This window comes from Perissodus microlepis, chromosome 18 (assembly GCF_051167445.1).
Source record: "Perissodus microlepis isolate ML-2025 ecotype Zambia chromosome 18, ASM5116744v1, whole genome shotgun sequence".
Classification (NCBI taxonomy): domain Eukaryota; kingdom Metazoa; phylum Chordata; class Actinopteri; order Cichliformes; family Cichlidae; genus Perissodus; species Perissodus microlepis.
Genome location: NC_140478.1, coordinates 2,309,565 through 2,335,371, shown reverse-complemented (window position 1 = coordinate 2,335,371; position 25,807 = coordinate 2,309,565). Strand labels below are relative to the sequence as shown.

At 54.2% G+C, this 25,807-nt stretch overlaps 24 non-coding genes across 24 annotated transcripts; all 24 read left to right on the top strand.

The window, feature by feature from the left end:
* Nucleotides 1-856: 856 nt before the first annotated feature.
* On the top strand, nt 857-975 carry LOC146366973 (5S ribosomal RNA). Its single transcript, XR_014797864.1, has one exon. It is a non-coding gene; the product is annotated as a 5S ribosomal RNA (ribosomal RNA).
* A 929-nt stretch (nt 976-1,904) lies between these two features.
* On the top strand, nt 1,905-2,023 carry LOC146366972 (5S ribosomal RNA). Its single transcript, XR_014797863.1, has one exon. It is a non-coding gene; the product is annotated as a 5S ribosomal RNA (ribosomal RNA).
* Nucleotides 2,024-2,952: 929 nt separating this feature from the next.
* LOC146366971 (5S ribosomal RNA) lies at nt 2,953-3,071 on the top strand. The gene has a single exon (XR_014797862.1). It is a non-coding gene; the product is annotated as a 5S ribosomal RNA (ribosomal RNA).
* Nucleotides 3,072-4,000: 929 nt separating this feature from the next.
* On the top strand, nt 4,001-4,119 carry LOC146366970 (5S ribosomal RNA). The gene has a single exon (XR_014797861.1). It is a non-coding gene; the product is annotated as a 5S ribosomal RNA (ribosomal RNA).
* A 929-nt stretch (nt 4,120-5,048) lies between these two features.
* LOC146366969 (5S ribosomal RNA) lies at nt 5,049-5,167 on the top strand. Its single transcript, XR_014797859.1, has one exon. It is a non-coding gene; the product is annotated as a 5S ribosomal RNA (ribosomal RNA).
* A 929-nt stretch (nt 5,168-6,096) lies between these two features.
* Nucleotides 6,097-6,215, top strand: LOC146366968 (5S ribosomal RNA). The gene has a single exon (XR_014797893.1). It is a non-coding gene; the product is annotated as a 5S ribosomal RNA (ribosomal RNA).
* Nucleotides 6,216-7,144: 929 nt separating this feature from the next.
* Nucleotides 7,145-7,263, top strand: LOC146366967 (5S ribosomal RNA). The gene has a single exon (XR_014798469.1). It is a non-coding gene; the product is annotated as a 5S ribosomal RNA (ribosomal RNA).
* An 890-nt stretch (nt 7,264-8,153) lies between these two features.
* Nucleotides 8,154-8,272, top strand: LOC146366966 (5S ribosomal RNA). The gene has a single exon (XR_014797858.1). It is a non-coding gene; the product is annotated as a 5S ribosomal RNA (ribosomal RNA).
* Nucleotides 8,273-9,201: 929 nt separating this feature from the next.
* On the top strand, nt 9,202-9,320 carry LOC146366965 (5S ribosomal RNA). Its single transcript, XR_014797857.1, has one exon. It is a non-coding gene; the product is annotated as a 5S ribosomal RNA (ribosomal RNA).
* Nucleotides 9,321-10,249: 929 nt separating this feature from the next.
* Nucleotides 10,250-10,368, top strand: LOC146366964 (5S ribosomal RNA). Its single transcript, XR_014797892.1, has one exon. It is a non-coding gene; the product is annotated as a 5S ribosomal RNA (ribosomal RNA).
* A 929-nt stretch (nt 10,369-11,297) lies between these two features.
* Nucleotides 11,298-11,416, top strand: LOC146366963 (5S ribosomal RNA). The gene has a single exon (XR_014798468.1). It is a non-coding gene; the product is annotated as a 5S ribosomal RNA (ribosomal RNA).
* Nucleotides 11,417-12,345: 929 nt separating this feature from the next.
* On the top strand, nt 12,346-12,464 carry LOC146366962 (5S ribosomal RNA). The gene has a single exon (XR_014797856.1). It is a non-coding gene; the product is annotated as a 5S ribosomal RNA (ribosomal RNA).
* Nucleotides 12,465-13,393: 929 nt separating this feature from the next.
* LOC146366961 (5S ribosomal RNA) lies at nt 13,394-13,512 on the top strand. Its single transcript, XR_014797855.1, has one exon. It is a non-coding gene; the product is annotated as a 5S ribosomal RNA (ribosomal RNA).
* Nucleotides 13,513-14,441: 929 nt separating this feature from the next.
* LOC146366960 (5S ribosomal RNA) lies at nt 14,442-14,560 on the top strand. The gene has a single exon (XR_014798015.1). It is a non-coding gene; the product is annotated as a 5S ribosomal RNA (ribosomal RNA).
* A 929-nt stretch (nt 14,561-15,489) lies between these two features.
* On the top strand, nt 15,490-15,608 carry LOC146366959 (5S ribosomal RNA). Its single transcript, XR_014797917.1, has one exon. It is a non-coding gene; the product is annotated as a 5S ribosomal RNA (ribosomal RNA).
* A 929-nt stretch (nt 15,609-16,537) lies between these two features.
* Nucleotides 16,538-16,656, top strand: LOC146366958 (5S ribosomal RNA). Its single transcript, XR_014798027.1, has one exon. It is a non-coding gene; the product is annotated as a 5S ribosomal RNA (ribosomal RNA).
* A 929-nt stretch (nt 16,657-17,585) lies between these two features.
* On the top strand, nt 17,586-17,704 carry LOC146366957 (5S ribosomal RNA). Its single transcript, XR_014797853.1, has one exon. It is a non-coding gene; the product is annotated as a 5S ribosomal RNA (ribosomal RNA).
* Nucleotides 17,705-18,633: 929 nt separating this feature from the next.
* On the top strand, nt 18,634-18,752 carry LOC146366956 (5S ribosomal RNA). The gene has a single exon (XR_014797852.1). It is a non-coding gene; the product is annotated as a 5S ribosomal RNA (ribosomal RNA).
* Nucleotides 18,753-19,915: 1,163 nt separating this feature from the next.
* Nucleotides 19,916-20,034, top strand: LOC146366955 (5S ribosomal RNA). The gene has a single exon (XR_014797851.1). It is a non-coding gene; the product is annotated as a 5S ribosomal RNA (ribosomal RNA).
* A 929-nt stretch (nt 20,035-20,963) lies between these two features.
* LOC146366954 (5S ribosomal RNA) lies at nt 20,964-21,082 on the top strand. Its single transcript, XR_014797850.1, has one exon. It is a non-coding gene; the product is annotated as a 5S ribosomal RNA (ribosomal RNA).
* Nucleotides 21,083-22,011: 929 nt separating this feature from the next.
* Nucleotides 22,012-22,130, top strand: LOC146366953 (5S ribosomal RNA). The gene has a single exon (XR_014798354.1). It is a non-coding gene; the product is annotated as a 5S ribosomal RNA (ribosomal RNA).
* A 929-nt stretch (nt 22,131-23,059) lies between these two features.
* LOC146366952 (5S ribosomal RNA) lies at nt 23,060-23,178 on the top strand. The gene has a single exon (XR_014797849.1). It is a non-coding gene; the product is annotated as a 5S ribosomal RNA (ribosomal RNA).
* A 929-nt stretch (nt 23,179-24,107) lies between these two features.
* LOC146366951 (5S ribosomal RNA) lies at nt 24,108-24,226 on the top strand. Its single transcript, XR_014797848.1, has one exon. It is a non-coding gene; the product is annotated as a 5S ribosomal RNA (ribosomal RNA).
* Nucleotides 24,227-25,155: 929 nt separating this feature from the next.
* On the top strand, nt 25,156-25,274 carry LOC146366950 (5S ribosomal RNA). Its single transcript, XR_014797916.1, has one exon. It is a non-coding gene; the product is annotated as a 5S ribosomal RNA (ribosomal RNA).
* The last annotated feature ends 533 nt before the right edge of the window (nt 25,275-25,807 follow it).

The following is a 25,807-nucleotide window of genomic DNA, read 5'->3' as shown; positions in this document are numbered from 1 at the left end:
AGGGCACATAAACGACATTCCTTTTGGCTGTTTTCAGCAATGTCTTGTGCTGCCAGGTGAGGCCATCCGCACCACACCGGGGCCTGTGCTGCTAAGATAGGTCATCTAAATTACACCAGGGCGTCTGCATCTGGCTGAGGAACGGTGCTTCCGGCTGAGGCCATCTACAACACACCAGGGCCTGAGTTTCAGGAAGAAGCCACCTCCACCTCACCAGGTCCTGTGCTGCTAGCTGAGGCCATCTACAACACACCACGGCCTGTGCTCCTGGCTTTGGCCACCAACACCACACCAGGTTCTGTGGCTCTGGCTGAGGCCAACTACACCACACCAGGGCCTGTGGCTCTGGCTGAAGCCATCTACCCCACACCAGGGCCTGTGTTGCTGGTTGAGGCCATTTTATTCACACCAGGGCCTGTGCTGCTGGATGAGGCCATATACATCACACGAGGGCTTGCTCTACTGGATGAGGCCAACTACACCACACCAGGGCCTGTGCTTCTGGCTGAGGCCATCTACATTACACGAGGGCTTGCGCTGCTGGCTTAGTCCATCTACACCACACCAGGGCCTGTGGCTCTGGCTTAGGCCATATACACCCCACCAGGGCCTTTGCTTCTGGCTGAGGCCACCTACACCACACCAGGTCCTGTGCTGCTGGTGGAGGCCATCTACACCAAACCAGGGCCTGTACTGCTGGTTAAAAGCTAAATTGAGTCCTTGGGTTAGAGTATTAGGCAACCATGCAGTTACCATTAACAATGTAGTTAAATTGGAGGGTTGTGTTTCGTAACTTCAAGTACTGCCCAACTCACCACTTGATTCCATAAATTGACACTTTGTGCTGAGGTCTGCAGCTTACGGCCATACCACCCTGAGCACGCCCGCTCTCGTCTGATCTCGGAAGCTAAGCAGGGTTGGGCTTGGTTAGTACTTGGATGGGAGACCGCCTGGGAATACCAGGTGCTGTAAGCTTTTCATGTCATTGAACTGCTTTTGATCCAGAGAAGGAGGGTGTTGAAAGACCCAAAGCAGCTGCCCATTAATGAGGGCACATAAACGACATTCCTTTTGGCTGTTTTCAGCAATGTCTTGTGCTGCCAGGTGAGGCCATCCGCACCACACCGGGGCCTGTGCTGCTAAGATAGGTCATCTAAATTACACCAGGGCGTGTGCATCTGGCTGAGGACCGGTGCTTCCGGCTGAGGCCTTCTACAACACACCAGGGCCTGAGTTGCAGGAAGAAGCCACCTCCACCTCACCAGGTCCTGTGCTGCTAGCTGAGGCCATCTACAACACACCACGGCCTGTGCTCCTGGCTTTGGCCACCAACACCACACCAGGTTCTGTGGCTCTGGCTGAGGCCAACTACACCACACCAGGGCCTGTGGCTCTGGCTGAAGCCATCTACCCCACACCAGGGCCTGTGTTGCTGGTTGAGGCCATTTTAATCACACCAGGGCCTGTGCTGCTGGATGAGGCCATATACATCACACGAGGGCTTGCTCTACTGGATGAGGCCAACTACACCACACCAGGGCCTGTGCTTCTGGCTGAGGCCATCTACATTACACGAGGGCTTGCGCTGCTGGCTTAGTCCATCTACACCACACCAGGGCCTGTGGCTCTGGCTTAGGCCATATACACCCCACCAGGGCCTTTGCTTCTGGCTGAGGCCACCTACACCACACCAGGTCCTGTGCTGCTGGTGGAGGCCATCTACACCAAACCAGGGCCTGTACTGCTGGTTAAAAGATAAATTGAGTCCTTGGGTTAGAGTATTAGGCAACCATGCAGTTACCATTAACAATGTAGTTAAATTGGAGGGTTGTGTTTCGTAACTTCAAGTACTGCCCAACTCACCACTTGATTCCATAAATTGACACTTTGTGCTGAGGTCTGCAGCTTACGGCCATACCACCCTGAGCACGCCCGCTCTCGTCTGATCTCGGAAGCTAAGCAGGGTTGGGCTTGGTTAGTACTTGGATGGGAGACCGCCTGGGAATACCAGGTGCTGTAAGCTTTTCATGTCATTGAACTGCTTTTGATCCAGAGAAGGAGGGTGTTGAAAGACCCAAAGCAGCTGCCCATTAATGAGGGCACATAAACGACATTCCTTTTGGCTGTTTTCAGCAATGTCTTGTGCTGCCAGGTGAGGCCATCCGCACCACACCGGGGCCTGTGCTGCTAAGATAGGTCATCTAAATTACACCAGGGCGTGTGCATCTGGCTGAGGACCGGTGCTTCCGGCTGAGGCCTTCTACAACACACCAGGGCCTGAGTTGCAGGAAGAAGCCACCTCCACCTCACCAGGTCCTGTGCTGCTAGCTGAGGCCATCTACAACACACCACGGCCTGTGCTCCTGGCTTTGGCCACCAACACCACACCAGGTTCTGTGGCTCTGGCTGAGGCCAACTACACCACACCAGGGCCTGTGGCTCTGGCTGAAGCCATCTACCCCACACCAGGGCCTGTGTTGCTGGTTGAGGCCATTTTAATCACACCAGGGCCTGTGCTGCTGGATGAGGCCATATACATCACACGAGGGCTTGCTCTACTGGATGAGGCCAACTACACCACACCAGGGCCTGTGCTTCTGGCTGAGGCCATCTACATTACACGAGGGCTTGCGCTGCTGGCTTAGTCCATCTACACCACAACAGGGCCTGTGGCTCTGGCTTAGGCCATATACACCCCACCAGGGCCTTTGCTTCTGGCTGAGGCCACCTACACCACACCAGGTCCTGTGCTGCTGGTGGAGGCCATCTACACCAAACCAGGGCCTGTACTGCTGGTTAAAAGCTAAATTGAGTCCTTGGGTTAGGGTATTAGGCAACCATGCAGTTACCATTAACAATGTAGTTAAATTGGAGGGTTGTGTTTCGTAACTTCAAGTACTGCCCAACTCACCACTTGATTCCATAAATTGACACTTTGTGCTGAGGTCTGCAGCTTACGGCCATACCACCCTGAGCACGCCCGCTCTCGTCTGATCTCGGAAGCTAAGCAGGGTTGGGCTTGGTTAGTACTTGGATGGGAGACCGCCTGGGAATACCAGGTGCTGTAAGCTTTTCATGTCATTGAACTGCTTTTGATCCAGAGAAGGAGGGTGTTGAAAGACCCAAAGCAGCTGCCCATTAATGAGGGCACATAAACGACATTCCTTTTGGCTGTTTTCAGCAATGTCTTGTGCTGCCAGGTGAGGCCATCCGCACCACACCGGGGCCTGTGCTGCTATGATAGGTCATCTAAATTACACCAGGGCGTCTGCATCTGGCTGAGGACCGGTGCTTCCGGCTGAGAACATCTACAACACACCAGGGCCTGAGTTGCAGGAAGAAGCCACCTCCACCTCACCAGGTCCTGTGCAGCTAGCTGAGGCCATCTACAACACACCACGGCCTGTGCTCCTGGCTTTGGCCACCTACACCACACCAGGTTCTGTGGCTCTGGCTGAGGCCAACTACACCACACCAGGGCCTGTGGCTCTGGCTGAAGCCATCTACCCCACACCAGGGCCTGTGTTGCTGGTTGAGGCCATTTTAATCACACCAGGGCCTGTGCTGCTGGATGAGGCCATATACATCACACGAGGGCTTGCTCTACTGGATGAGGCCAACTACACCACACCAGGGCCTGTGCTTCTGGCTGAGGCCATCTACATTACACGAGGGCTTGCGCTGCTGGCTTAGTCCATCTACACCACACCAGGGCCTGTGGCTCTGGCTTAGGCCATATACACCCCACCAGGGCCTTTGCTTCTGGCTGAGGCCACCTACACCACACCAGGTCCTGTGCTGCTGGTGGAGGCCATCTACACCAAACCAGGGCCTGTACTGCTGGTTAAAAGATAAATTGAGTCCTTGGGTTAGAGTATTAGGCAACCATGCAGTTACCATTAACAATGTAGTTAAATTGGAGGGTTGTGTTTCGTAACTTCAAGTACTGCCCAACTCACCACTTGATTCCATAAATTGACACTTTGTGCTGAGGTCTGCAGCTTACGGCCATACCACCCTGAGCACGCCCGCTCTCGTCTGATCTCGGAAGCTAAGCAGGGTTGGGCTTGGTTAGTACTTGGATGGGAGACCGCCTGGGAATACCAGGTGCTGTAAGCTTTTCATGTCATTGAACTGCTTTTGATCCAGAGAAGGAGGGTGTTGAAAGACCCAAAGCAGCTGCCCATTAATGAGGGCACATAAACGACATTCCTTTTGGCTGTTTTCAGCAATGTCTTGTGCTGCCAGGTGAGGCCATCCGCACCACACCGGGGCCTGTGCTGCTAAGATAGGTCATCTAAATTACACCAGGGCGTGTGCATCTGGCTGAGGACCGGTGCTTCCGGCTGAGGCCATCTACAACACACCAGGGCCTGAGTTGCAGGAAGAAGCCACCTCCACCTCACCAGGTCCTGTGCTGCTAGCTGAGGCCATCTACAACACACCACGGCCTGTGCTCCTGGCTTTGGCCACCAACACCACACCAGGTTCTGTGGCTCTGGCTGAGGCCAACTACACCACACCAGGGCCTGTGGCTCTGGCTGAAGCCATCTACCCCACACCAGGGCCTGTGTTGCTGGTTGAGGCCATTTTAATCACACCAGGGCCTGTGCTGCTGGATGAGGCCATATACATCACACGAGGGCTTGCTCTACTGGATGAGGCCAACTACACCACACCAGGGCCTGTGCTTCTGGCTGAGGCCATCTACATTACACGAGGGCTTGCGCTGCTGGCTTAGTCCATCTACACCACAACAGGGCCTGTGGCTCTGGCTTAGGCCATATACACCCCACCAGGGCCTTTGCTTCTGGCTGAGGCCACCTACACCACACCAGGTCCTGTGCTGCTGGTGGAGGCCATCTACACCAAACCAGGGCCTGTACTGCTGGTTAAAAGCTAAATTGAGTCCTTGGGTTAGGGTATTAGGCAACCATGCAGTTACCATTAACAATGTAGTTAAATTGGAGGGTTGTGTTTCGTAACTTCAAGTACTGCCCAACTCACCACTTGATTCCATAAATTGACACTTTGTGCTGAGGTCTGCAGCTTACGGCCATACCACCCTGAGCACGCCCGCTCTCGTCTGATCTCGGAAGCTAAGCAGGGTTGGGCTTGGTTAGTACTTGGATGGGAGACCGCCTGGGAATACCAGGTGCTGTAAGCTTTTCATGTCATTGAACTGCTTTTGATCCAGAGAAGGAGGGTGTTGAAAGACCCAAAGCAGCTGCCCATTAATGAGGGCACATAAACGACATTCCTTTTGGCTGTTTTCAGCAATGTCTTGTGCTGCCAGGTGAGGCCATCCGCACCACACCGGGGCCTGTGCTGCTATGATAGGTCATCTAAATTACACCAGGGCGTCTGCATCTGGCTGAGGACCGTTGCTTCCGGCTGAGAACATCTACAACACACCAGGGCCTGAGTTGCAGGAAGAAGCCACCTCCACCTCACCAGGTCCTGTGCAGCTAGCTGAGGCCATCTACAACACACCACGGCCTGTGCTCCTGGCTTTGGCCACCAACACCACACCAGGTTCTGTGGCTCTGGCTGAGGCCAACTACACCACACCAGGGCCTGTGGCTCTGGCTGAAGCCATCTACCCCACACCAGGGCCTGTGTTGCTGGTTGAGGCCATTTTAATCACACCAGGGCCTGTGCTGCTGGATGAGGCCATATACATCACACGAGGGCTTGCTCTACTGGATGAGGCCAACTACACCACACCAGGGCCTGTGCTTCTGGCTGAGGCCATCTACATTACACGAGGGCTTGCGCTGCTGGCTTAGTCCATCTACACCACACCAGGGCCTGTGGCTCTGGCTTAGGCCATATACACCCCACCAGGGCCTTTGCTTCTGGCTGAGGCCACCTACACCACACCAGGTCCTGTGCTGCTGGTGGAGGCCATCTACACCAAACCAGGGCCTGTACTGCTGGTTAAAAGATAAATTGAGTCCTTGGGTTAGAGTATTAGGCAACCATGCAGTTACCATTAACAATGTAGTTAAATTGGAGGGTTGTGTTTCGTAACTTCAAGTACTGCCCAACTCACCACTTGATTCCATAAATTGACACTTTGTGCTGAGGTCTGCAGCTTACGGCCATACCACCCTGCGCACGCCCGCTCTCGTCTGATCTCGGAAGCTAAGCAGGGTTGGGCTTGGTTAGTACTTGGATGGGAGACCGCCTGGGAATACCAGGTGCCGTAAGCTTTTCATGTCATTGAACTGCTTTTGATCCAGAGAAGGAGGGTGTTGAAAGACCCAAAGCAGCTGCCCATTAATGAGGGCACATAAACGACATTCCTTTTGGCTGTTTTCAGCAATGTCTTGTGCTGCCAGGTGAGGCCATCCGCACCACACCGGGGCCTTTGCTGCTAAGATAGGTCATCTAAATTACACCAGGGCGTGTGCATCTGGCTGAGGACCGGTGCTTCCGGCTGAGGCCATCTACAACACACCAGGGCCTGAGTTTCAGGAAGAAGCCACCTCCACCTCACCAGGTCCTGTGCTGCTAGCTGAGGCCATCTACAACACACCACGGCCTGTGCTCCTGGCTTTGGCCACCAACACCACACCAGGTTCTGTGGCTCTGGCTGAGGCCAACTACACCACACCAGGGCCTGTGGCTCTGGCTGAAGCCATCTACCCCACACCAGGGCCTGTGTTGCTGGTTGAGGCCATTTTAATCACACCAGGGCCTGTGCTGCTGGATGAGGCCATATACATCACACGAGGGCTTGCTCTACTGGATGAGGCCAACTACACCACACCAGGGCCTGTGCTTCTGGCTGAGGCCATCTACATTACACGAGGGCTTGCGCTGCTGGCTTAGTCCATCTACACCACAACAGGGCCTGTGGCTCTGGCTTAGGCCATATACACCCCACCAGGGCCTTTGCTTCTGGCTGAGGCCACCTACACCACACCAGGTCCTGTGCTGCTGGTGGAGGCCATCTACACCAAACCAGGGCCTGTACTGCTGGTTAAAAGCAAAATTGAGTCCTTGGGTTAGGGTATTAGGCAACCATGCAGTTACCATTAACAATGTAGTTAAATTGGAGGGTTGTGTTTCGTAACTTCAAGTACTGCCCAACTCACCACTTGATTCCATAAATTGACACTTTGTGCTGAGGTCTGCAGCTTACGGCCATACCACCCTGAGCACGCCCGCTCTCGTCTGATCTCGGAAGCTAAGCAGGGTTGGGCTTGGTTAGTACTTGGATGGGAGACCGCCTGGGAATACCAGGTGCCGTAAGCTTTTCATGTCATTGAACTGCTTTTGATCCAGAGAAGGAGGGTGTTGAAAGACCCAAAGCAGCTGCCCATTAATGAGGGCACATAAACGACATTCCTTTTGGCTGTTTTCAGCAATGTCTTGTGCTGCCAGGTGAGGCCATCCGCACCACACCGGGGCCTGTGCTGCTAAGATAGGTCATCTAAATTACACCAGGGTGTGTGCATCTGGCTGAGGAACGGTGCTTCCGGCTGAGGCCATCTACAACACACCAGGGCCTGAGTTTCAGGAAGAAGCCACCTCCACCTCACCAGGTCCTGTGCTGCTAGCTGAGGCCATCTACAACACACCACGGCCTGTGCTCCTGGCTTTGGCCACCAACACCACACCAGGTTCTGTGGCTCTGGCTGAAGCCATCTACCCCACACCAGGGCCTGTGTTGCTGGTTGAGGCCATTTTATTCACACCAGGGCCTGTGCTGCTGGATGAGGCCATATACATCACACGAGGGCTTGCTCTACTGGATGAGGCCAACTACACCACACCAGGGCCTGTGCTTCTGGCTGAGGCCATCTACATTACACGAGGGCTTGCGCTGCTGGCTTAGTCCATCTACACCACACCAGGGCCTGTGGCTCTGGCTTAGGCCATATACACCCCACCAGGGCCTTTGCTTCTGGCTGAGGCCACCTACACCACACCAGGTCCTGTGCTGCTGGTGGAGGCCATCTACACCAAACCAGGGCCTGTACTGCTGGTTAAAAGCTAAATTGAGTCCTTGGGTTAGAGTATTAGGCAACCATGCAGTTACCATTAACAATGTAGTTAAATTGGAGGGTTGTGTTTCGTAACTTCAAGTACTGCCCAACTCACCACTTGATTCCATAAATTGACACTTTGTGCTGAGGTCTGCAGCTTACGGCCATACCACCCTGAGCACGCCCGCTCTCGTCTGATCTCGGAAGCTAAGCAGGGTTGGGCTTGGTTAGTACTTGGATGGGAGACCGCCTGGGAATACCAGGTGCTGTAAGCTTTTCATGTCATTGAACTGCTTTTGATCCAGAGAAGGAGGGTGTTGAAAGACCCAAAGCAGCTGCCCATTAATGAGGGCACATAAACGACATTCCTTTTGGCTGTTTTCAGCAATGTCTTGTGCTGCCAGGTGAGGCCATCCGCACCACACCGGGGCCTGTGCTGCTAAGATAGGTCATCTAAATTACACCAGGGCGTGTGCATCTGGCTGAGGACCGGTGCTTCCGGCTGAGGCCTTCTACAACACACCAGGGCCTGAGTTGCAGGAAGAAGCCACCTCCACCTCACCAGGTCCTGTGCTGCTAGCTGAGGCCATCTACAACACACCACGGCCTGTGCTCCTGGCTTTGGCCACCAACACCACACCAGGTTCTGTGGCTCTGGCTGAGGCCAACTACACCACACCAGGGCCTGTGGCTCTGGCTGAAGCCATCTACCCCACACCAGGGCCTGTGTTGCTGGTTGAGGCCATTTTAATCACACCAGGGCCTGTGCTGCTGGATGAGGCCATATACATCACACGAGGGCTTGCTCTACTGGATGAGGCCAACTACACCACACCAGGGCCTGTGCTTCTGGCTGAGGCCATCTACATTACACGAGGGCTTGCGCTGCTGGCTTAGTCCATCTACACCACAACAGGGCCTGTGGCTCTGGCTTAGGCCATATACACCCCACCAGGGCCTTTGCTTCTGGCTGAGGCCACCTACACCACACCAGGTCCTGTGCTGCTGGTGGAGGCCATCTACACCAAACCAGGGCCTGTACTGCTGGTTAAAAGCTAAATTGAGTCCTTGGGTTAGGGTATTAGGCAACCATGCAGTTACCATTAACAATGTAGTTAAATTGGAGGGTTGTGTTTCGTAACTTCAAGTACTGCCCAACTCACCACTTGATTCCATAAATTGACACTTTGTGCTGAGGTCTGCAGCTTACGGCCATACCACCCTGAGCACGCCCGCTCTCGTCTGATCTCGGAAGCTAAGCAGGGTTGGGCTTGGTTAGTACTTGGATGGGAGACCGCCTGGGAATACCAGGTGCTGTAAGCTTTTCATGTCATTGAACTGCTTTTGATCCAGAGAAGGAGGGTGTTGAAAGACCCAAAGCAGCTGCCCATTAATGAGGGCACATAAACGACATTCCTTTTGGCTGTTTTCAGCAATGTCTTGTGCTGCCAGGTGAGGCCATCCGCACCACACCGGGGCCTGTGCTGCTATTATAGGTCATCTAAATTACACCAGGGCGTCTGCATCTGGCTGAGGACCGTTGCTTCCGGCTGAGAACATCTACAACACACCAGGGCCTGAGTTGCAGGAAGAAGCCACCTCCACCTCACCAGGTCCTGTGCAGCTAGCTGAGGCCATCTACAACACACCACGGCCTGTGCTCCTGGCTTTGGCCACCAACACCACACCAGGTTCTGTGGCTCTGGCTGAGGCCAACTACACCACACCAGGGCCTGTGGCTCTGGCTGAAGCCATCTACCCCACACCAGGGCCTGTGTTGCTGGTTGAGGCCATTTTAATCACACCAGGGCCTGTGCTGCTGGATGAGGCCATATACATCACACGAGGGCTTGCTCTACTGGATGAGGCCAACTACACCACACCAGGGCCTGTGCTTCTGGCTGAGGCCATCTACATTACACGAGGGCTTGCGCTGCTGGCTTAGTCCATCTACACCACACCAGGGCCTGTGGCTCTGGCTTAGGCCATATACACCCCACCAGGGCCTTTGCTTCTGGCTGAGGCCACCTACACCACACCAGGTCCTGTGCTGCTGGTGGAGGCCATCTACACCAAACCAGGGCCTGTACTGCTGGTTAAAAGATAAATTGAGTCCTTGGGTTAGAGTATTAGGCAACCATGCAGTTACCATTAACAATGTAGTTAAATTGGAGGGTTGTGTTTCGTAACTTCAAGTACTGCCCAACTCACCACTTGATTCCATAAATTGACACTTTGTGCTGAGGTCTGCAGCTTACGGCCATACCACCCTGCGCACGCCCGCTCTCGTCTGATCTCGGAAGCTAAGCAGGGTTGGGCTTGGTTAGTACTTGGATGGGAGACCGCCTGGGAATACCAGGTGCCGTAAGCTTTTCATGTCATTGAACTGCTTTTGATCCAGAGAAGGAGGGTGTTGAAAGACCCAAAGCAGCTGCCCATTAATGAGGGCACATAAACGACATTCCTTTTGGCTGTTTTCAGCAATGTCTTGTGCTGCCAGGTGAGGCCATCCGCACCACACCGGGGCCTTTGCTGCTAAGATAGGTCATCTAAATTACACCAGGGCGTGTGCATCTGGCTGAGGACCGGTGCTTCCGGCTGAGGCCATCTACAACACACCAGGGCCTGAGTTTCAGGAAGAAGCCACCTCCACCTCACCAGGTCCTGTGCTGCTAGCTGAGGCCATCTACAACACACCACGGCCTGTGCTCCTGGCTTTGGCCACCAACACCACACCAGGTTCTGTGGCTCTGGCTGAGGCCAACTACACCACACCAGGGCCTGTGGCTCTGGCTGAAGCCATCTACCCCACACCAGGGCCTGTGTTGCTGGTTGAGGCCATTTTAATCACACCAGGGCCTGTGCTGCTGGATGAGGCCATATACATCACACGAGGGCTTGCTCTACTGGATGAGGCCAACTACACCACACCAGGGCCTGTGCTTCTGGCTGAGGCCATCTACATTACACGAGGGCTTGCGCTGCTGGCTTAGTCCATCTACACCACAACAGGGCCTGTGGCTCTGGCTTAGGCCATATACACCCCACCAGGGCCTTTGCTTCTGGCTGAGGCCACCTACACCACACCAGGTCCTGTGCTGCTGGTGGAGGCCATCTACACCAAACCAGGGCCTGTACTGCTGGTTAAAAGCAAAATTGAGTCCTTGGGTTAGGGTATTAGGCAACCATGCAGTTACCATTAACAATGTAGTTAAATTGGAGGGTTGTGTTTCGTAACTTCAAGTACTGCCCAACTCACCACTTGATTCCATAAATTGACACTTTGTGCTGAGGTCTGCAGCTTACGGCCATACCACCCTGAGCACGCCCGCTCTCGTCTGATCTCGGAAGCTAAGCAGGGTTGGGCTTGGTTAGTACTTGGATGGGAGACCGCCTGGGAATACCAGGTGCCGTAAGCTTTTCATGTCATTGAACTGCTTTTGATCCAGAGAAGGAGGGTGTTGAAAGACCCAAAGCAGCTGCCCATTAATGAGGGCACATAAACGACATTCCTTTTGGCTGTTTTCAGCAATGTCTTGTGCTGCCAGGTGAGGCCATCCGCACCACACCGGGGCCTGTGCTGCTAAGATAGGTCATCTAAATTACACCAGGGTGTGTGCATCTGGCTGAGGAACGGTGCTTCCGGCTGAGGCCATCTACAACACACCAGGGCCTGAGTTTCAGGAAGAAGCCACCTCCACCTCACCAGGTCCTGTGCTGCTAGCTGAGGCCATCTACAACACACCACGGCCTGTGCTCCTGGCTTTGGCCACCAACACCACACCAGGTTCTGTGGCTCTGGCTGAGGCCAACTACACCACACCAGGGCCTGTGGCTCTGGCTGAAGCCATCTACCCCACACCAGGGCCTGTGTTGCTGGTTGAGGCCATTTTATTCACACCAGGGCCTGTGCTGCTGGATGAGGCCATATACATCACACGAGGGCTTGCTCTACTGGATGAGGCCAACTACACCACACCAGGGCCTGTGCTTCTGGCTGAGGCCATCTACATTACACGAGGGCTTGCGCTGCTGGCTTAGTCCATCTACACCACACCAGGGCCTGTGGCTCTGGCTTAGGCCATATACACCCCACCAGGGCCTTTGCTTCTGGCTGAGGCCACCTACACCACACCAGGTCCTGTGCTGCTGGTGGAGGCCATCTACACCAAACCAGGGCCTGTACTGCTGGTTAAAAGCTAAATTGAGTCCTTGGGTTAGAGTATTAGGCAACCATGCAGTTACCATTAACAATGTAGTTAAATTGGAGGGTTGTGTTTCGTAACTTCAAGTACTGCCCAACTCACCACTTGATTCCATAAATTGACACTTTGTGCTGAGGTCTGCAGCTTACGGCCATACCACCCTGAGCACGCCCGCTCTCGTCTGATCTCGGAAGCTAAGCAGGGTTGGGCTTGGTTAGTACTTGGATGGGAGACCGCCTGGGAATACCAGGTGCTGTAAGCTTTTCATGTCATTGAACTGCTTTTGATCCAGAGAAGGAGGGTGTTGAAAGACCCAAAGCAGCTGCCCATTAATGAGGGCACATAAACGACATTCCTTTTGGCTGTTTTCAGCAATGTCTTGTGCTGCCAGGTGAGGCCATCCGCACCACACCGGGGCCTGTGCTGCTAAGATAGGTCATCTAAATTACACCAGGGCGTCTGCATCTGGCTGAGGAACGGTGCTTCCGGCTGAGGCCATCTACAACACACCAGGGCCTGAGTTTCAGGAAGAAGCCACCTCCACCTCACCAGGTCCTGTGCTGCTAGCTGAGGCCATCTACAACACACCACGGCCTGTGCTCCTGGCTTTGGCCACCAACACCACACCAGGTTCTGTGGCTCTGGCTGAGGCCAACTACACCACACCAGGGCCTGTGGCTCTGGCTGAAGCCATCTACCCCACACCAGGGCCTGTGTTGCTGTTTGAGGCCATTTTATTCACACCAGGGCCTGTGCTGCTGGATGAGGCCATATACATCACACGAGGGCTTGCTCTACTGGATGAGGCCAACTACACCACACCAGGGCCTGTGCTTCTGGCTGAGGCCATCTACATTACACGAGGGCTTTCGCTGCTGGCTTAGTCCATCTACACCACACCAGGGCCTGTGGCTCTGGCTTAGGCCATATACACCCCACCAGGGCCTTTGCTTCTGGCTGAGGCCACCTACACCACACCAGGTCCTGTGCTGCTGGTGGAGGCCATCTACACCAAACCAGGGCCTGTACTGCTGGTTAAAAGCTAAATTGAGTCCTTGGGTTAGAGTATTAGGCAACCATGCAGTTACCATTAACAATGTAGTTAAATTGGAGGGTTGTGTTTCGTAACTTCAAGTACTGCCCAACTCACCACTTGATTCCATAAATTGACACTTTGTGCTGAGGTCTGCAGCTTACGGCCATACCACCCTGAGCACGCCCGCTCTCGTCTGATCTCGGAAGCTAAGCAGGGTTGGGCTTGGTTAGTACTTGGATGGGAGACCGCCTGGGAATACCAGGTGCTGTAAGCTTTTCATGTCATTGAACTGCTTTTGATCCAGAGAAGGAGGGTGTTGAAAGACCCAAAGCAGCTGCCCATTAATGAGGGCACATAAACGACATTCCTTTTGGCTGTTTTCAGCAATGTCTTGTGCTGCCAGGTGAGGCCATCCGCACCACACCGGGGCCTGTGCTGCTAAGATAGGTCATCTAAATTACACCAGGGCGTCTGCATCTGGCTGAGGAACGGTGCTTCCGGCTGAGGCCATCTACAACACACCAGGGCCTGAGTTTCAGGAAGAAGCCACCTCCACCTCACCAGGTCCTGTGCTGCTAGCTGAGGCCATCTACAACACACCACGGCCTGTGCTCCTGGCTTTGGCCACCAACACCACACCAGGTTCTGTGGCTCTGGCTGAGGCCAACTACACCACACCAGGGCCTGTGGCTCTGGCTGAAGCCATCTACCCCACACCAGGGCCTGTGTTGCTGGTTGAGGCCATTTTATTCACACCAGGGCCTGTGCTGCTGGATGAGGCCATATACATCACACGAGGGCTTGCTCTACTGGATGAGGCCAACTACACCACACCAGGGCCTGTGCTTCTGGCTGAGGCCATCTACATTACACGAGGGCTTGCGCTGCTGGCTTAGTCCATCTACACCACACCAGGGCCTGTGGCTCTGGCTTAGGCCATATACACCCCACCAGGGCCTTTGCTTCTGGCTGAGGCCACCTACACCACACCAGGTCCTGTGCTGCTGGTGGAGGCCATCTACACCAAACCAGGGCCTGTACTGCTGGTTAAAAGCTAAATTGAGTCCTTGGGTTAGAGTATTAGGCAACCATGCAGTTACCATTAACAATGTAGTTAAATTGGAGGGTTGTGTTTCGTAACTTCAAGTACTGCCCAACTCACCACTTGATTCCATAAATTGACACTTTGTGCTGAGGTCTGCAGCTTACGGCCATACCACCCTGAGCACGCCGGCTCTCGTCTGATCTCGGAAGCTAAGCAGGGTTGGGCTTGGTTAGTACTTGGATGGGAGACCGCCTGGGAATACCAGGTGCTGTAAGCTTTTCATGTCATTGAACTGCTTTTGATCCAGAGAAGGAGGGTGTTGAAAGACCCAAAGCAGCTGCCCATTAATGAGGGCACATAAACGACATTCCTTTTGGCTGTTTTCAGCAATGTCTTGTGCTGCCAGGTGAGGCCATCCGCACCACACCGGGGCCTGTGCTGCTAAGATAGGTCATCTAAATTACACCAGGGCGTCTGCATCTGGCTGAGGACCGTTGCTTCCGGCTGAGAACATCTACAACACACCAGGGCCTGAGTTGCAGGAAGAAGCCACCTCCACCTCACCAGGTCCTGTGCAGCTAGCTGAGGCCATCTACAACACACCACGGCCTGTGCTCCTGGCTTTGGCCACCTACACCACACAAGGTTCTGTGGCTCTGGCTGAGGCCAACTACACCACACCAGGGCCTGTGGCTCTGGCTGAAGCCATCTACCCCACACCAGGGCCTGTGTTGCTGGTTGAGGCCATTTTAATCACACCAGGGCCTGTGCTGCTGGATGAGGCCATATACATCACACGAGGGCTTGCTCTACTGGATGAGGCCAACTACACCACACCAGGGCCTGTGCTTCTGGCTCAGGCCATCTACATTACACGAGGGCTTGCGCTGCTGGCTTAGTCCATCTACACCACAACAGGGCCTGTGGCTCTGGCTTAGGCCATATACACCCCACCAGGGCCTTTGCTTCTGGCTGAGGCCACCTACACCACACCAGGTCCTGTGCTGCTGGTGGAGGCCATCTACACCAAACCAGGGCCTGTACTGCTGGTTAAAAGCTAAATTGAGTCCTTGGGTTAGAGTATTAGGCAACCATGCAGTTACCATTAACAATGTAGTTAAATTGGAGGGTTGTGTTTCGTAACTTCAAGTACTGCCCAACTCACCACTTGATTCCATAAATTGACACTTTGTGCTGAGGTCTGCAGCTTACGGCCATACCACCCTGAGCACGCCCGCTCTCGTCTGATCTCGGAAGCTAAGCAGGGTTGGGCTTGGTTAGTACTTGGATGGGAGATCGCCTGGGAATACCAGGTGCCGTAAGCTTTTCATGTCATTGAACTGCTTTTGATCCAGAGAAGGAGGGTGTTGAAAGACCCAAAGCAGCTGCCCATTAATGAGGGCACATAAACGACATTCCTTTTGGCTGTGTTCAGCAATGTCTTGTGCTGCCAGGTGAGGCCATCCGCACCACACCGGGGCCTGTGCTGCTAAGATAGGTCATCTAAATTACACCAGGGCGTCTGCATCTGGCTGAGGACCGTTGCTTCCGGCTGAGAACATCTACAACACACCAGGGCCTGAGTTTCAGGAAGAAGCCACCTCCACCTCACCAGGTCCTGTGCTGCTAGCTGAGGCCATCTACAACACACCACGGCCTGTGCTCCTGGCTTTGGCCACCTACACCACACCAGGTTCTGTGGCTCTGGCTGAGGCCAACTACACCACACCAGGGCCTGTGGCTCTGGCTGAAGCCATCTACCCCACACCAGGGCCTGTGTTGCTGGTCTAGGCCATTTTAATCACACCAGGGCCTGTGCTGCTGGATGAGGCCATATACATCACACGAGGGCTTGCTCTACTGGATGAGGCCAACTACACCACACCAGGGCCTGTGCTTCTGGCTGAGGCCATCTACATTACACGAGGGCTTGCGCTGCTGGCTTAGTCCATCTACACCACACCAGGGCCTGTGGCTCTGGCTTAGGCCATATACACCCCACCAGGGCCTTTGCTTCTGGCTGAGGCCACCTACACCACACCAGGTCCTGTGCTGCTGGTGGAGGCCATCTACACCAAACCAGGGCCTGTACTGCTGGTTAAAAGCTAAATTGAGTCCTTGGGTTAGGGTATTAGGCAACCATGCAGTTACCATTAACAATGTAGTTAAATTGGAGGGTTGTGTTTCGTAACTTCAAGTACTGCCCAACTCACCACTTGATTCCATAAATTGACACTTTGTGCTGAGGTCTGCAGCTTACGGCCATACCACCCTGAGCACGCCCGCTCTCGTCTGATCTCGGAAGCTAAGCAGGGTTTGGCTTGGTTAGTACTTGGATGGGAGACCGCCTGGGAATACCAGGTGCTGTAAGCTTTTCATGTCATTGAACTGCTTTTGATCCAGAGAAGGAGGGTGTTGAAAGACCCAAAGCAGCTGCCCATTAATGAGGGCACATAAACGACATTCCTTTTGGCTGTTTTCAGCAATGTCTTGTGCTGCCAGGTGAGGCCATCCGCACCACACCGGGGCCTGTGCTGCTAAGATAGGTCATCTAAATTACACCAGGGCGTCTGCATCTGGCTGAGGACCGTTGCTTCCGGCTGAGAACATCTACAACACACCAGGGCCTGAGTTTCAGGAAGAAGCCACCTCCACCTCACCAGGTCCTGTGCTGCTAGCTGAGGCCATCTACAACACACCACGGCCTGTGCTCCTGGCTTTGGCCACCTACACCACACCAGGTTCTGTGGCTCTGGCTGAGGCCAACTACACCACACCAGGGCCTGTGGCTCTGGCTGAAGCCATCTACCCCACACCAGGGCCTGTGTTGCTGGTCTAGGCCATTTTAATCACACCAGGGCCTGTGCTGCTGGATGAGGCCATATACATCACACGAGGGCTTGCTCTACTGGATGAGGCCAACTACACCACACCAGGGCCTGTGCTTCTGGCTGAGGCCATCTACATTACACGAGGGCTTGCGCTGCTGGCTTAGTCCATCTACACCACACCAGGGCCTGTGGCTCTGGCTTAGGCCATATACACCCCACCAGGGCCTTTGCTTCTGGCTGAGGCCACCTACACCACACCAGGTCCTGTGCTGCTGGTGGAGGCCATCTACACCAAACCAGGGCCTGTACTGCTGGTTAAAAGCTAAATTGAGTCCTTGGGTTAGGGTATTAGGCAACCATGCAGTTACCATTAACAATGTAGTTAAATTGGAGGGTTGTGTTTCGTAACTTCAAGTACTGCCCAACTCACCACTTGATTCCATAAATTGACACTTTGTGCTGAGGTCTGCAGCTTACGGCCATACCACCCTGAGCACGCCCGCTCTCGTCTGATCTCGGAAGCTAAGCAGGGTTGGGCTTGGTTAGTACTTGGATGGGAGACCGCCTGGGAATACCAGGTGCTGTAAGCTTTTCATGTCATTGAACTGCTTTTGATCCAGAGAAGGAGGGTGTTGAAAGACCCAAAGCAGCTGCCCATTAATGAGGGCACATAAACGACATTCCTTTTGGCTGTTTTCAGCAATGTCTTGTGCTGCCAGGTGAGGCCATCCGCACCACACCGGGGCCTGTGCTGCTAAGATAGGTCATCTAAATTACACCAGGGCGTCTGCATCTGGCTGAGGACCGTTGCTTCCGGCTGAGAACATCTACAACACACCAGGGCCTGAGTTGCAGGAAGAAGCCACCTCCACCTCACCAGGTCCTGTGCAGCTAGCTGAGGCCATCTACAACACACCACGGCCTGTGCTCCTGGCTTTGGCCACCTACACCACACAAGGTTCTGTGGCTCTGGCTGAGGCCAACTACACCACACCAGGGCCTGTGGCTCTGGCTGAAGCCATCTACCCCACACCAGGGCCTGTGTTGCTGGTTGAGGCCATTTTAATCACACCAGGGCCTGTGCTGCTGGATGAGGCCATATACATCACACGAGGGCTTGCTCTACTGGATGAGGCCAACTACACCACACCAGGGCCTGTGCTTCTGGCTGAGGCCATCTACATTACACGAGGGCTTGCGCTGCTGGCTTAGTCCATCTACACCACACCAGGGCCTGTGGCTCTGGCTTAGGCCATATACACCCCACCAGGGCCTTTGCTTCTGGCTGAGGCCACCTACACCACACCAGGTCCTGTGCTGCTGGTGGAGGCCATCTACACCAAACCAGGGCCTGTACTGCTGGTTAAAAGCTAAATTGAGTCCTTGGGTTAGAGTATTAGGCAACCATGCAGTTACCATTAACAATGTAGTTAAATTGGAGGGTTGTGTTTCGTAACTTCAAGTACTGCCCAACTCACCACTTGATTCCATAAATTGACACTTTGTGCTGAGGTCTGCAGCTTACGGCCATACCACCCTGAGCACGCCCGCTCTCGTCTGATCTCGGAAGCTAAGCAGGGTTGGGCTTGGTTAGTACTTGGATGGGAGACCGCCTGGGAATACCAGGTGCTGTAAGCTTTTCATGTCATTGAACTGCTTTTGATCCAGAGAAGGAGGGTGTTGAAAGACCCAAAGCAGCTGCCCATTAATGAGGGCACATAAACGACATTCCTTTTGGCTGTTTTCAGCAATGTCTTGTGCTGCCAGGTGAGGCCATCCGCACCACACCGGGGCCTGTGCTGCTAAGATAGGTCATCTAAATTACACCAGGGCGTCTGCATCTGGCTGAGGACCGTTGCTTCCGGCTGAGAACATCTACAACACACCAGGGCCTGAGTTGCAGGAAGAAGCCACCTCCACCTCACCAGGTCCTGTGCTGCTAGCTGAGGCCATCTACAACACACCACGGCCTGTGCTCCTGGCTTTGGCCACCTACACCACACCAGGTTCTGTGGCTCTGGCTGAGGCCAACTACACCACACCAGGGCCTGTGGCTCTGGCTGAAGCCATCTACCCCACACCAGGGCCTGTGTTGCTGGTTGAGGCCATTTTAATCACACCAGGGCCTGAGTTGCAGGAAGAAGCCACCTCCACCTCACCAGGTCCTGTGCTGCTAGCTGAGGCCATCTACAACACACCACGGCCTGTGCTCCTGGCTTTGGCCACCTACACCACACCAGGTTCTGTGGCTCTGGCTGAGGCCAACTACACCACACCAGGGCCTGTGGCTCTGGCTGAAGCCATCTACCCCACACCAGGGCCTGTGTTGCTGGTTGAGGCCATTTTAATCACACCAGGGCCTGTGCTGCTGGATGAGGCCATATACATCACACGAGGGCTTGCTCTACTGGATGAGGCCAACTACACCACACCAGGGCCTGTGCTTCTGGCTGAGGCCATCTACATTACACGAGGGCTTGCGCTGCTGGCTTAGTCCATCTACACCACACCAGGGCCTGTGGCTCTGGCTTAGGCCATATACACCCCACCAGGGCCTTTGCTTCTGGCTGAGGCCACCTACACCACACCAGGTCCTGTGCTGCTGGTGGAGGCCATCTACACCAAACCAGGGCCTGTACTGCTGGTTAAAAGATAAATTGAGTCCTTGGGTTAGAGTATTAGGCAACCATGCAGTTACCATTAACAATGTAGTTAAATTGGAGGGTTGTGTTTCGTAACTTCAAGTACTGCCCAACTCACCACTTGATTCCATAAATTGACACTTTGTGCTGAGGTCTGCAGCTTACGGCCATACCACCCTGAGCACGCCCGCTCTCGTCTGATCTCGGAAGCTAAGCAGGGTTGGGCTTGGTTAGTACTTGGATGGGAGACCGCCTGGGAATACCAGGTGCTGTAAGCTTTTCATGTCATTGAACTGCTTTTGATCCAGAGAAGGAGGGTGTTGAAAGACCCAAAGCAGCTGCCCATTAATGAGGGCACATAAACGACATTCCTTTTGGCTGTTTTCAGCAATGTCTTGTGCTGCCAGGTGAGGCCATCCGCACCACACCAGGGCCTGTGCTGCTAAGATAGGTCATCTAAATTACACCAGGGCGTGTGCATCTGGCTGAGGACCGGTGCTTCCGGCTGAGGCCATCTACAACACACCAGGGCCTGAGTTTCAGGAAGAAGCCACCTCCACCTCACCAGGTCCTGTGCTGCTAGCTGAGGCCATCTACAACACACCACGGCCTGTGCTCCTGGCTTTGGCCACCAACACCACACCAGGTTCTGTGGCTCTGGCTGAGGCCACCAACACCACACCAGGGCCTGTGGCTCTGGCTGAAGCCATCTACCCCACACCAGGGCCTGTGTTGCTGGTTGAGGCCATTTTAATCACACCAGGGCCTGTGCTGCTGGATGAGGCCATATACATCACACGAGGGCTTGCTCTACTGGATGAGGCCAACTACACCACACCAGGGCCTGTGCTTCTGGCTGAGGCCATCTACATTACACGAGGGCTTGCGCTGCTGGCTTAGTCCATCTACACCACACCAGGGCCTTTGGCTCTGGCTTAGGCCATATACACCCCACCAGGGCCTTTGCTTCTGGCTGAGGCCACCTACACCACACCAGGTCCTGTGCTGCTGGTGGAGGCCATCTACACCAAACCAGGGCCTGTACTGCTGGTTAAAAGCTAAATTGAGTCCTTGGGTTAGGGTATTAGGCAACCATGCAGTTACCATTAACAATGTAGTTAAATTGGAGGGTTGTGTTTCGTAACTTCAAGTACTGCCCAACTCACCACTTGATTCCATAAATTGACACTTTGTGCTGTGGTCTGCAGCTTACGGCCATACCACCCTGAGCACGCCCGCTCTCGTCTGATCTCGGAAGCTAAGCAGGGTTGGGCTTGGTTAGTACTTGGATGGGAGACCGCCTGGGAATACCAGGTGCTGTAAGCTTTTCATGTCATTGAACTGCTTTTGATCCAGAGAAGGAGGGTGTTGAAAGACCCAAAGCAGCTGCCCATTAATGAGGGCACATAAACGACATTCCTTTTGGCTGTTTTCAGCAATGTCTTGTGCTGCCAGGTGAGGCCATCCGCACCACACCGGGGCCTGTGCTGCTAAGATAGGTCATCTAAATTACACCAGGGCGTGTGCATCTGGCTGAGGACCGGTGCTTCCGGCTGAGGCCTTCTACAACACACCAGGGCCTGAGTTGCAGGAAGAAGCCACCTCCACCTCACCAGGTCCTGTGCTGCTAGCTGAGGCCATCTACAACACACCACGGCCTGTGCTCCTGGCTTTGGCCACCAACACCACACCAGGTTCTGTGGCTCTGGCTGAGGCCAACTACACCACACCAGGGCCTGTGGCTCTGGCTGAAGCCATCTACCCCACACCAGGGCCTGTGTTGCTGGTTGAGGCCATTTTAATCACACCAGGGCCTGTGCTGCTGGATGAGGCCATATACATCACACGAGGGCTTGCTCTACTGGATGAGGCCAACTACACCACACCAGGGCCTGTGCTTCTGGCTGAGGCCATCTACATTACACGAGGGCTTGCGCTGCTGGCTTAGTCCATCTACACCACAACAGGGCCTGTGGCTCTGGCTTAGGCCATATACACCCCACCAGGGCCTTTGCTTCTGGCTGAGGCCACCTACACCACACCAGGTCCTGTGCTGCTGGTGGAGGCCATCTACACCAAACCAGGGCCTGTACTGCTGGTTAAAAGCAAAATTGAGTCCTTGGGTTAGGGTATTAGGCAACCATGCAGTTACCATTAACAATGTAGTTAAATTGGAGGGTTGTGTTTCGTAACTTCAAGTACTGCCCAACTCACCACTTGATTCCATAAATTGACACTTTGTGCTGAGGTCTGCAGCTTACGGCCATACCACCCTGAGCACGCCCGCTCTCGTCTGATCTCGGAAGTTAAGCAGGGTTGGGCTTGGTTAGTACTTGGATGGGAGACCGCCTGGGAATACCAGGTGCTGTAAGCTTTTCATGTCATTGAACTGCTTTTGATCCAGAGAAGGAGGGTGTTGAAAGACCCAAAGCAGCTGCCCATTAATGAGGGCACATAAACGACATTCCTTTTGGCTGTTTTCAGCAATGTCTTGTGCTGCCAGGTGAGGCCATCCGCACCACACCGGGGCCTGTGCTGCTAAGATAGGTCATCTAAATTACACCAGGGCGTCTGCATCTGGCTGAGGAACGGTGCTTCCGGCTGAGGCCATCTACAACACACCAGGGCCTGAGTTTCAGGAAGAAGCCACCTCCACCTCACCAGGTCCTGTGCTGCTAGCTGAGGCCATCTACAACACACCACGGCCTGTGCTCCTGGCTTTGGCCACCAACACCACACCAGGTTCTGTGGCTCTGGCTGAGGCCAACTACACCACACCAGGGCCTGTGGCTCTGGCTGAAGCCATCTACCCCACACCAGGGCCTGTGTTGCTGGTTGAGGCCATTTTATTCACACCAGGGCCTGTGCTGCTGGATGAGGCCATATACATCACACGAGGGCTTGCTCTACTGGATGAGGCCAACTACACCACACCAGGGCCTGTGCTTCTGGCTGAGGCCATCTACATTACACGAGGGCTTGCGCTGCTGGCTTAGTCCATCTACACCACACCAGGGCCTGTGGCTCTGGCTTAGGCCATATACACCCCACCAGGGCCTTTGCTTCTGGCTGAGGCCACCTACACCACACCAGGTCCTGTGCTGCTGGTGGAGGCCATCTACACCAAACCAGGGCCTGTACTGCTGGTTAAAAGCTAAATTGAGTCCTTGGGTTAGAGTATTAGGCAACCATGCAGTTACCATTAACAATGTAGTTAAATTGGAGGGTTGTGTTTCGTAACTTCAAGTACTGCCCAACTCACCACTTGATTCCATAAATTGACACTTTGTGCTGAGGTCTGCAGCTTACGGCCATACCACCCTGAGCACGCCCGCTCTCGTCTGATCTCGGAAGCTAAGCAGGGTTGGGCTTGGTTAGTACTTGGATGGGAGACCGCCTGGGAATACCAGGTGCTGTAAGCTTTTCATGTCATTGAACTGCTTTTGATCCAGAGAAGGAGGGTGTTGAAAGACCCAAAGCAGCTGCCCATTAATGAGGGCACATAAACGACATTCCTTTTGGCTGTTTTCAGCAATGTCTTGTGCTGCCAGGTGAGGCCATCCGCACCACACCGGGGCCTGTGCTGCTAAGATAGGTCATCTAAATTACACCAGGGCGTCTGCATCTGGCTGAGGACCGTTGCTTCCGGCTGAGAACATCTACAACACACCAGGGCCTGAGTTGCAGGAAGAAGCCACCTCCACCTCACCAGGTCCTGTGCAGCTAGCTGAGGCCATCTACAACACACCACGGCCTGTGCTCCTGGCTTTGGCCACCTACACCACACCAGGTTCTGTGGCTCTGGCTGAGGCCAACTACACCACACCAGGGCCTGTGGCTCTGGCTGAAGCCATCTACCCCACACCAGGGCCTGTGTTGCTGGTTGAGGCCATTTTAATCACACCAGGGCCTGTGCTGCTGGATGAGGCCATATACATCACACGAGGGCTTGCTCTACTGGATGAGGCCAACTACACCACACCAGGGCCTGTGCTTCTGGCTCAGGCCATCTACATTACACGAGGGCTTGCGCTGCTGGCTTAGTCCATCTACACCACAACAGGGCCTGTGGCTCTGGCTTAGGCCATATACACCCCACCAGGGCCTTTGCTTCTGGCTGAGGCCACCTACACCACACCAGGTCCTGTGCTGCTGGTGGAGGCCATCTACACCAAACCAGGGCCTGTACTGCTGGTTAAAAGCTAAATTGAGTCCTTGGGTTAGAGTATTAGGCAACCATGCAGTTACCATTAACAATGTAGTTAAATTGGAGGGTTGTGTTTCGTAACTTCAAGTACTGCCCAACTCACCACTTGATTCCATAAATTGACACTTTGTGCTGAGGTCTGCAGCTTACGGCCATACCACCCTGAGCACGCCCGCTCTCGTCTGATCTCGGAAGCTAAGCAGGGTTGGGCTTGGTTAGTACTTGGATGGGAGACCGCCTGGGAATACCAGGTGCTGTAAGCTTTTCATGTCATTGAACTGCTTTTGATCCAGAGAAGGAGGGTGTTGAAAGACCCAAAGCAGCTGCCCATTAATGAGGGCACATAAACGACATTCCTTTTGGCTGTTTTCAGCAATGTCTTGTGCTGCCAGGTGAGGCCATCCGCACCACACCGGGGCCTGTGCTGCTAAGATAGGTCATCTAAATTACACCAGGGCGTCTGCATCTGGCTGAGGACCGTTGCTTCCGGCTGAGAACATCTACAACACACCAGGGCCTGAGTTGCAGGAAGAAGCCACCTCCACCTCACCAGGTCCTGTGCAGCTAGCTGAGGCCATCTACAACACACCACGGCCTGTGCTCCTGGCTTTGGCCACCTACACCACACCAGGTTCTGTGGCTCTGGCTGAGGCCAACTACACCACACCAGGGCCTGTGGCTCTGGCTGAAGCCATCTACCCCACACCAGGGCCTGTGTTGCTGGTTGAGGCCATTTTAATCACACCAGGGCCTGTGCTGCTGGATGAGGCCATATACATCACACGAGGGCTTGCTCTACTGGATGAGGCCAACTACACCACACCAGGGCCTGTGCTTCTGGCTCAGGCCATCTACATTACACGAGGGCTTGCGCTGCTGGCTTAGTCCATCTACACCACAACAGGGCCTGTGGCTCTGGCTTAGGCCATATACACCCCACCAGGGCCTTTGCTTCTGGCTGAGGCCACCTACACCACACCAGGTCCTGTGCTGCTGGTGGAGGCCATCTACACCAAACCAGGGCCTGTACTGCTGGTTAAAAGCTAAATTGAGTCCTTGGGTTAGAGTATTAGGCAACCATGCAGTTACCATTAACAATGTAGTTAAATTGGAGGGTTGTGTTTCGTAACTTCAAGTACTGCCCAACTCACCACTTGATTCCATAAATTGACACTTTGTGCTGAGGTCTGCAGCTTACGGCCATACCACCCTGAGCACGCCCGCTCTCGTCTGATCTCGGAAGCTAAGCAGGGTTGGGCTTGGTTAGTACTTGGATGGGAGATCGCCTGGGAATACCAGGTGCCGTAAGCTTTTCATGTCATTGAACTGCTTTTGATCCAGAGAAGGAGGGTGTTGAAAGACCCAAAGCAGCTGCCCATTAATGAGGGCACATAAACGACATTCCTTTTGGCTGTGTTCAGCAATGTCTTGTGCTGCCAGGTGAGGCCATCCGCACCACACCGGGGCCTGTGCTGCTAAGATAGGTCATCTAAATTACACCAGGGCGTCTGCATCTGGCTGAGGACCGTTGCTTCCGGCTGAGAACATCTACAACACACCAGGGCCTGAGTTTCAGGAAGAAGCCACCTCCACCTCACCAGGTCCTGTGCTGCTAGCTGAGGCCATCTACAACACACCACGGCCTGTGCTCCTGGCTTTGGCCACCTACACCACACCAGGTTCTGTGGCTCTGGCTGAGGCCAACTACACCACACCAGGGCCTGTGGCTCTGGCTGAAGCCATCTACCCCACACCAGGGCCTGTGTTGCTGGTCTAGGCCATTTTAATCACACCAGGGCCTGTGCTGCTGGATGAGGCCATATACATCACACGAGGGCTTGCTC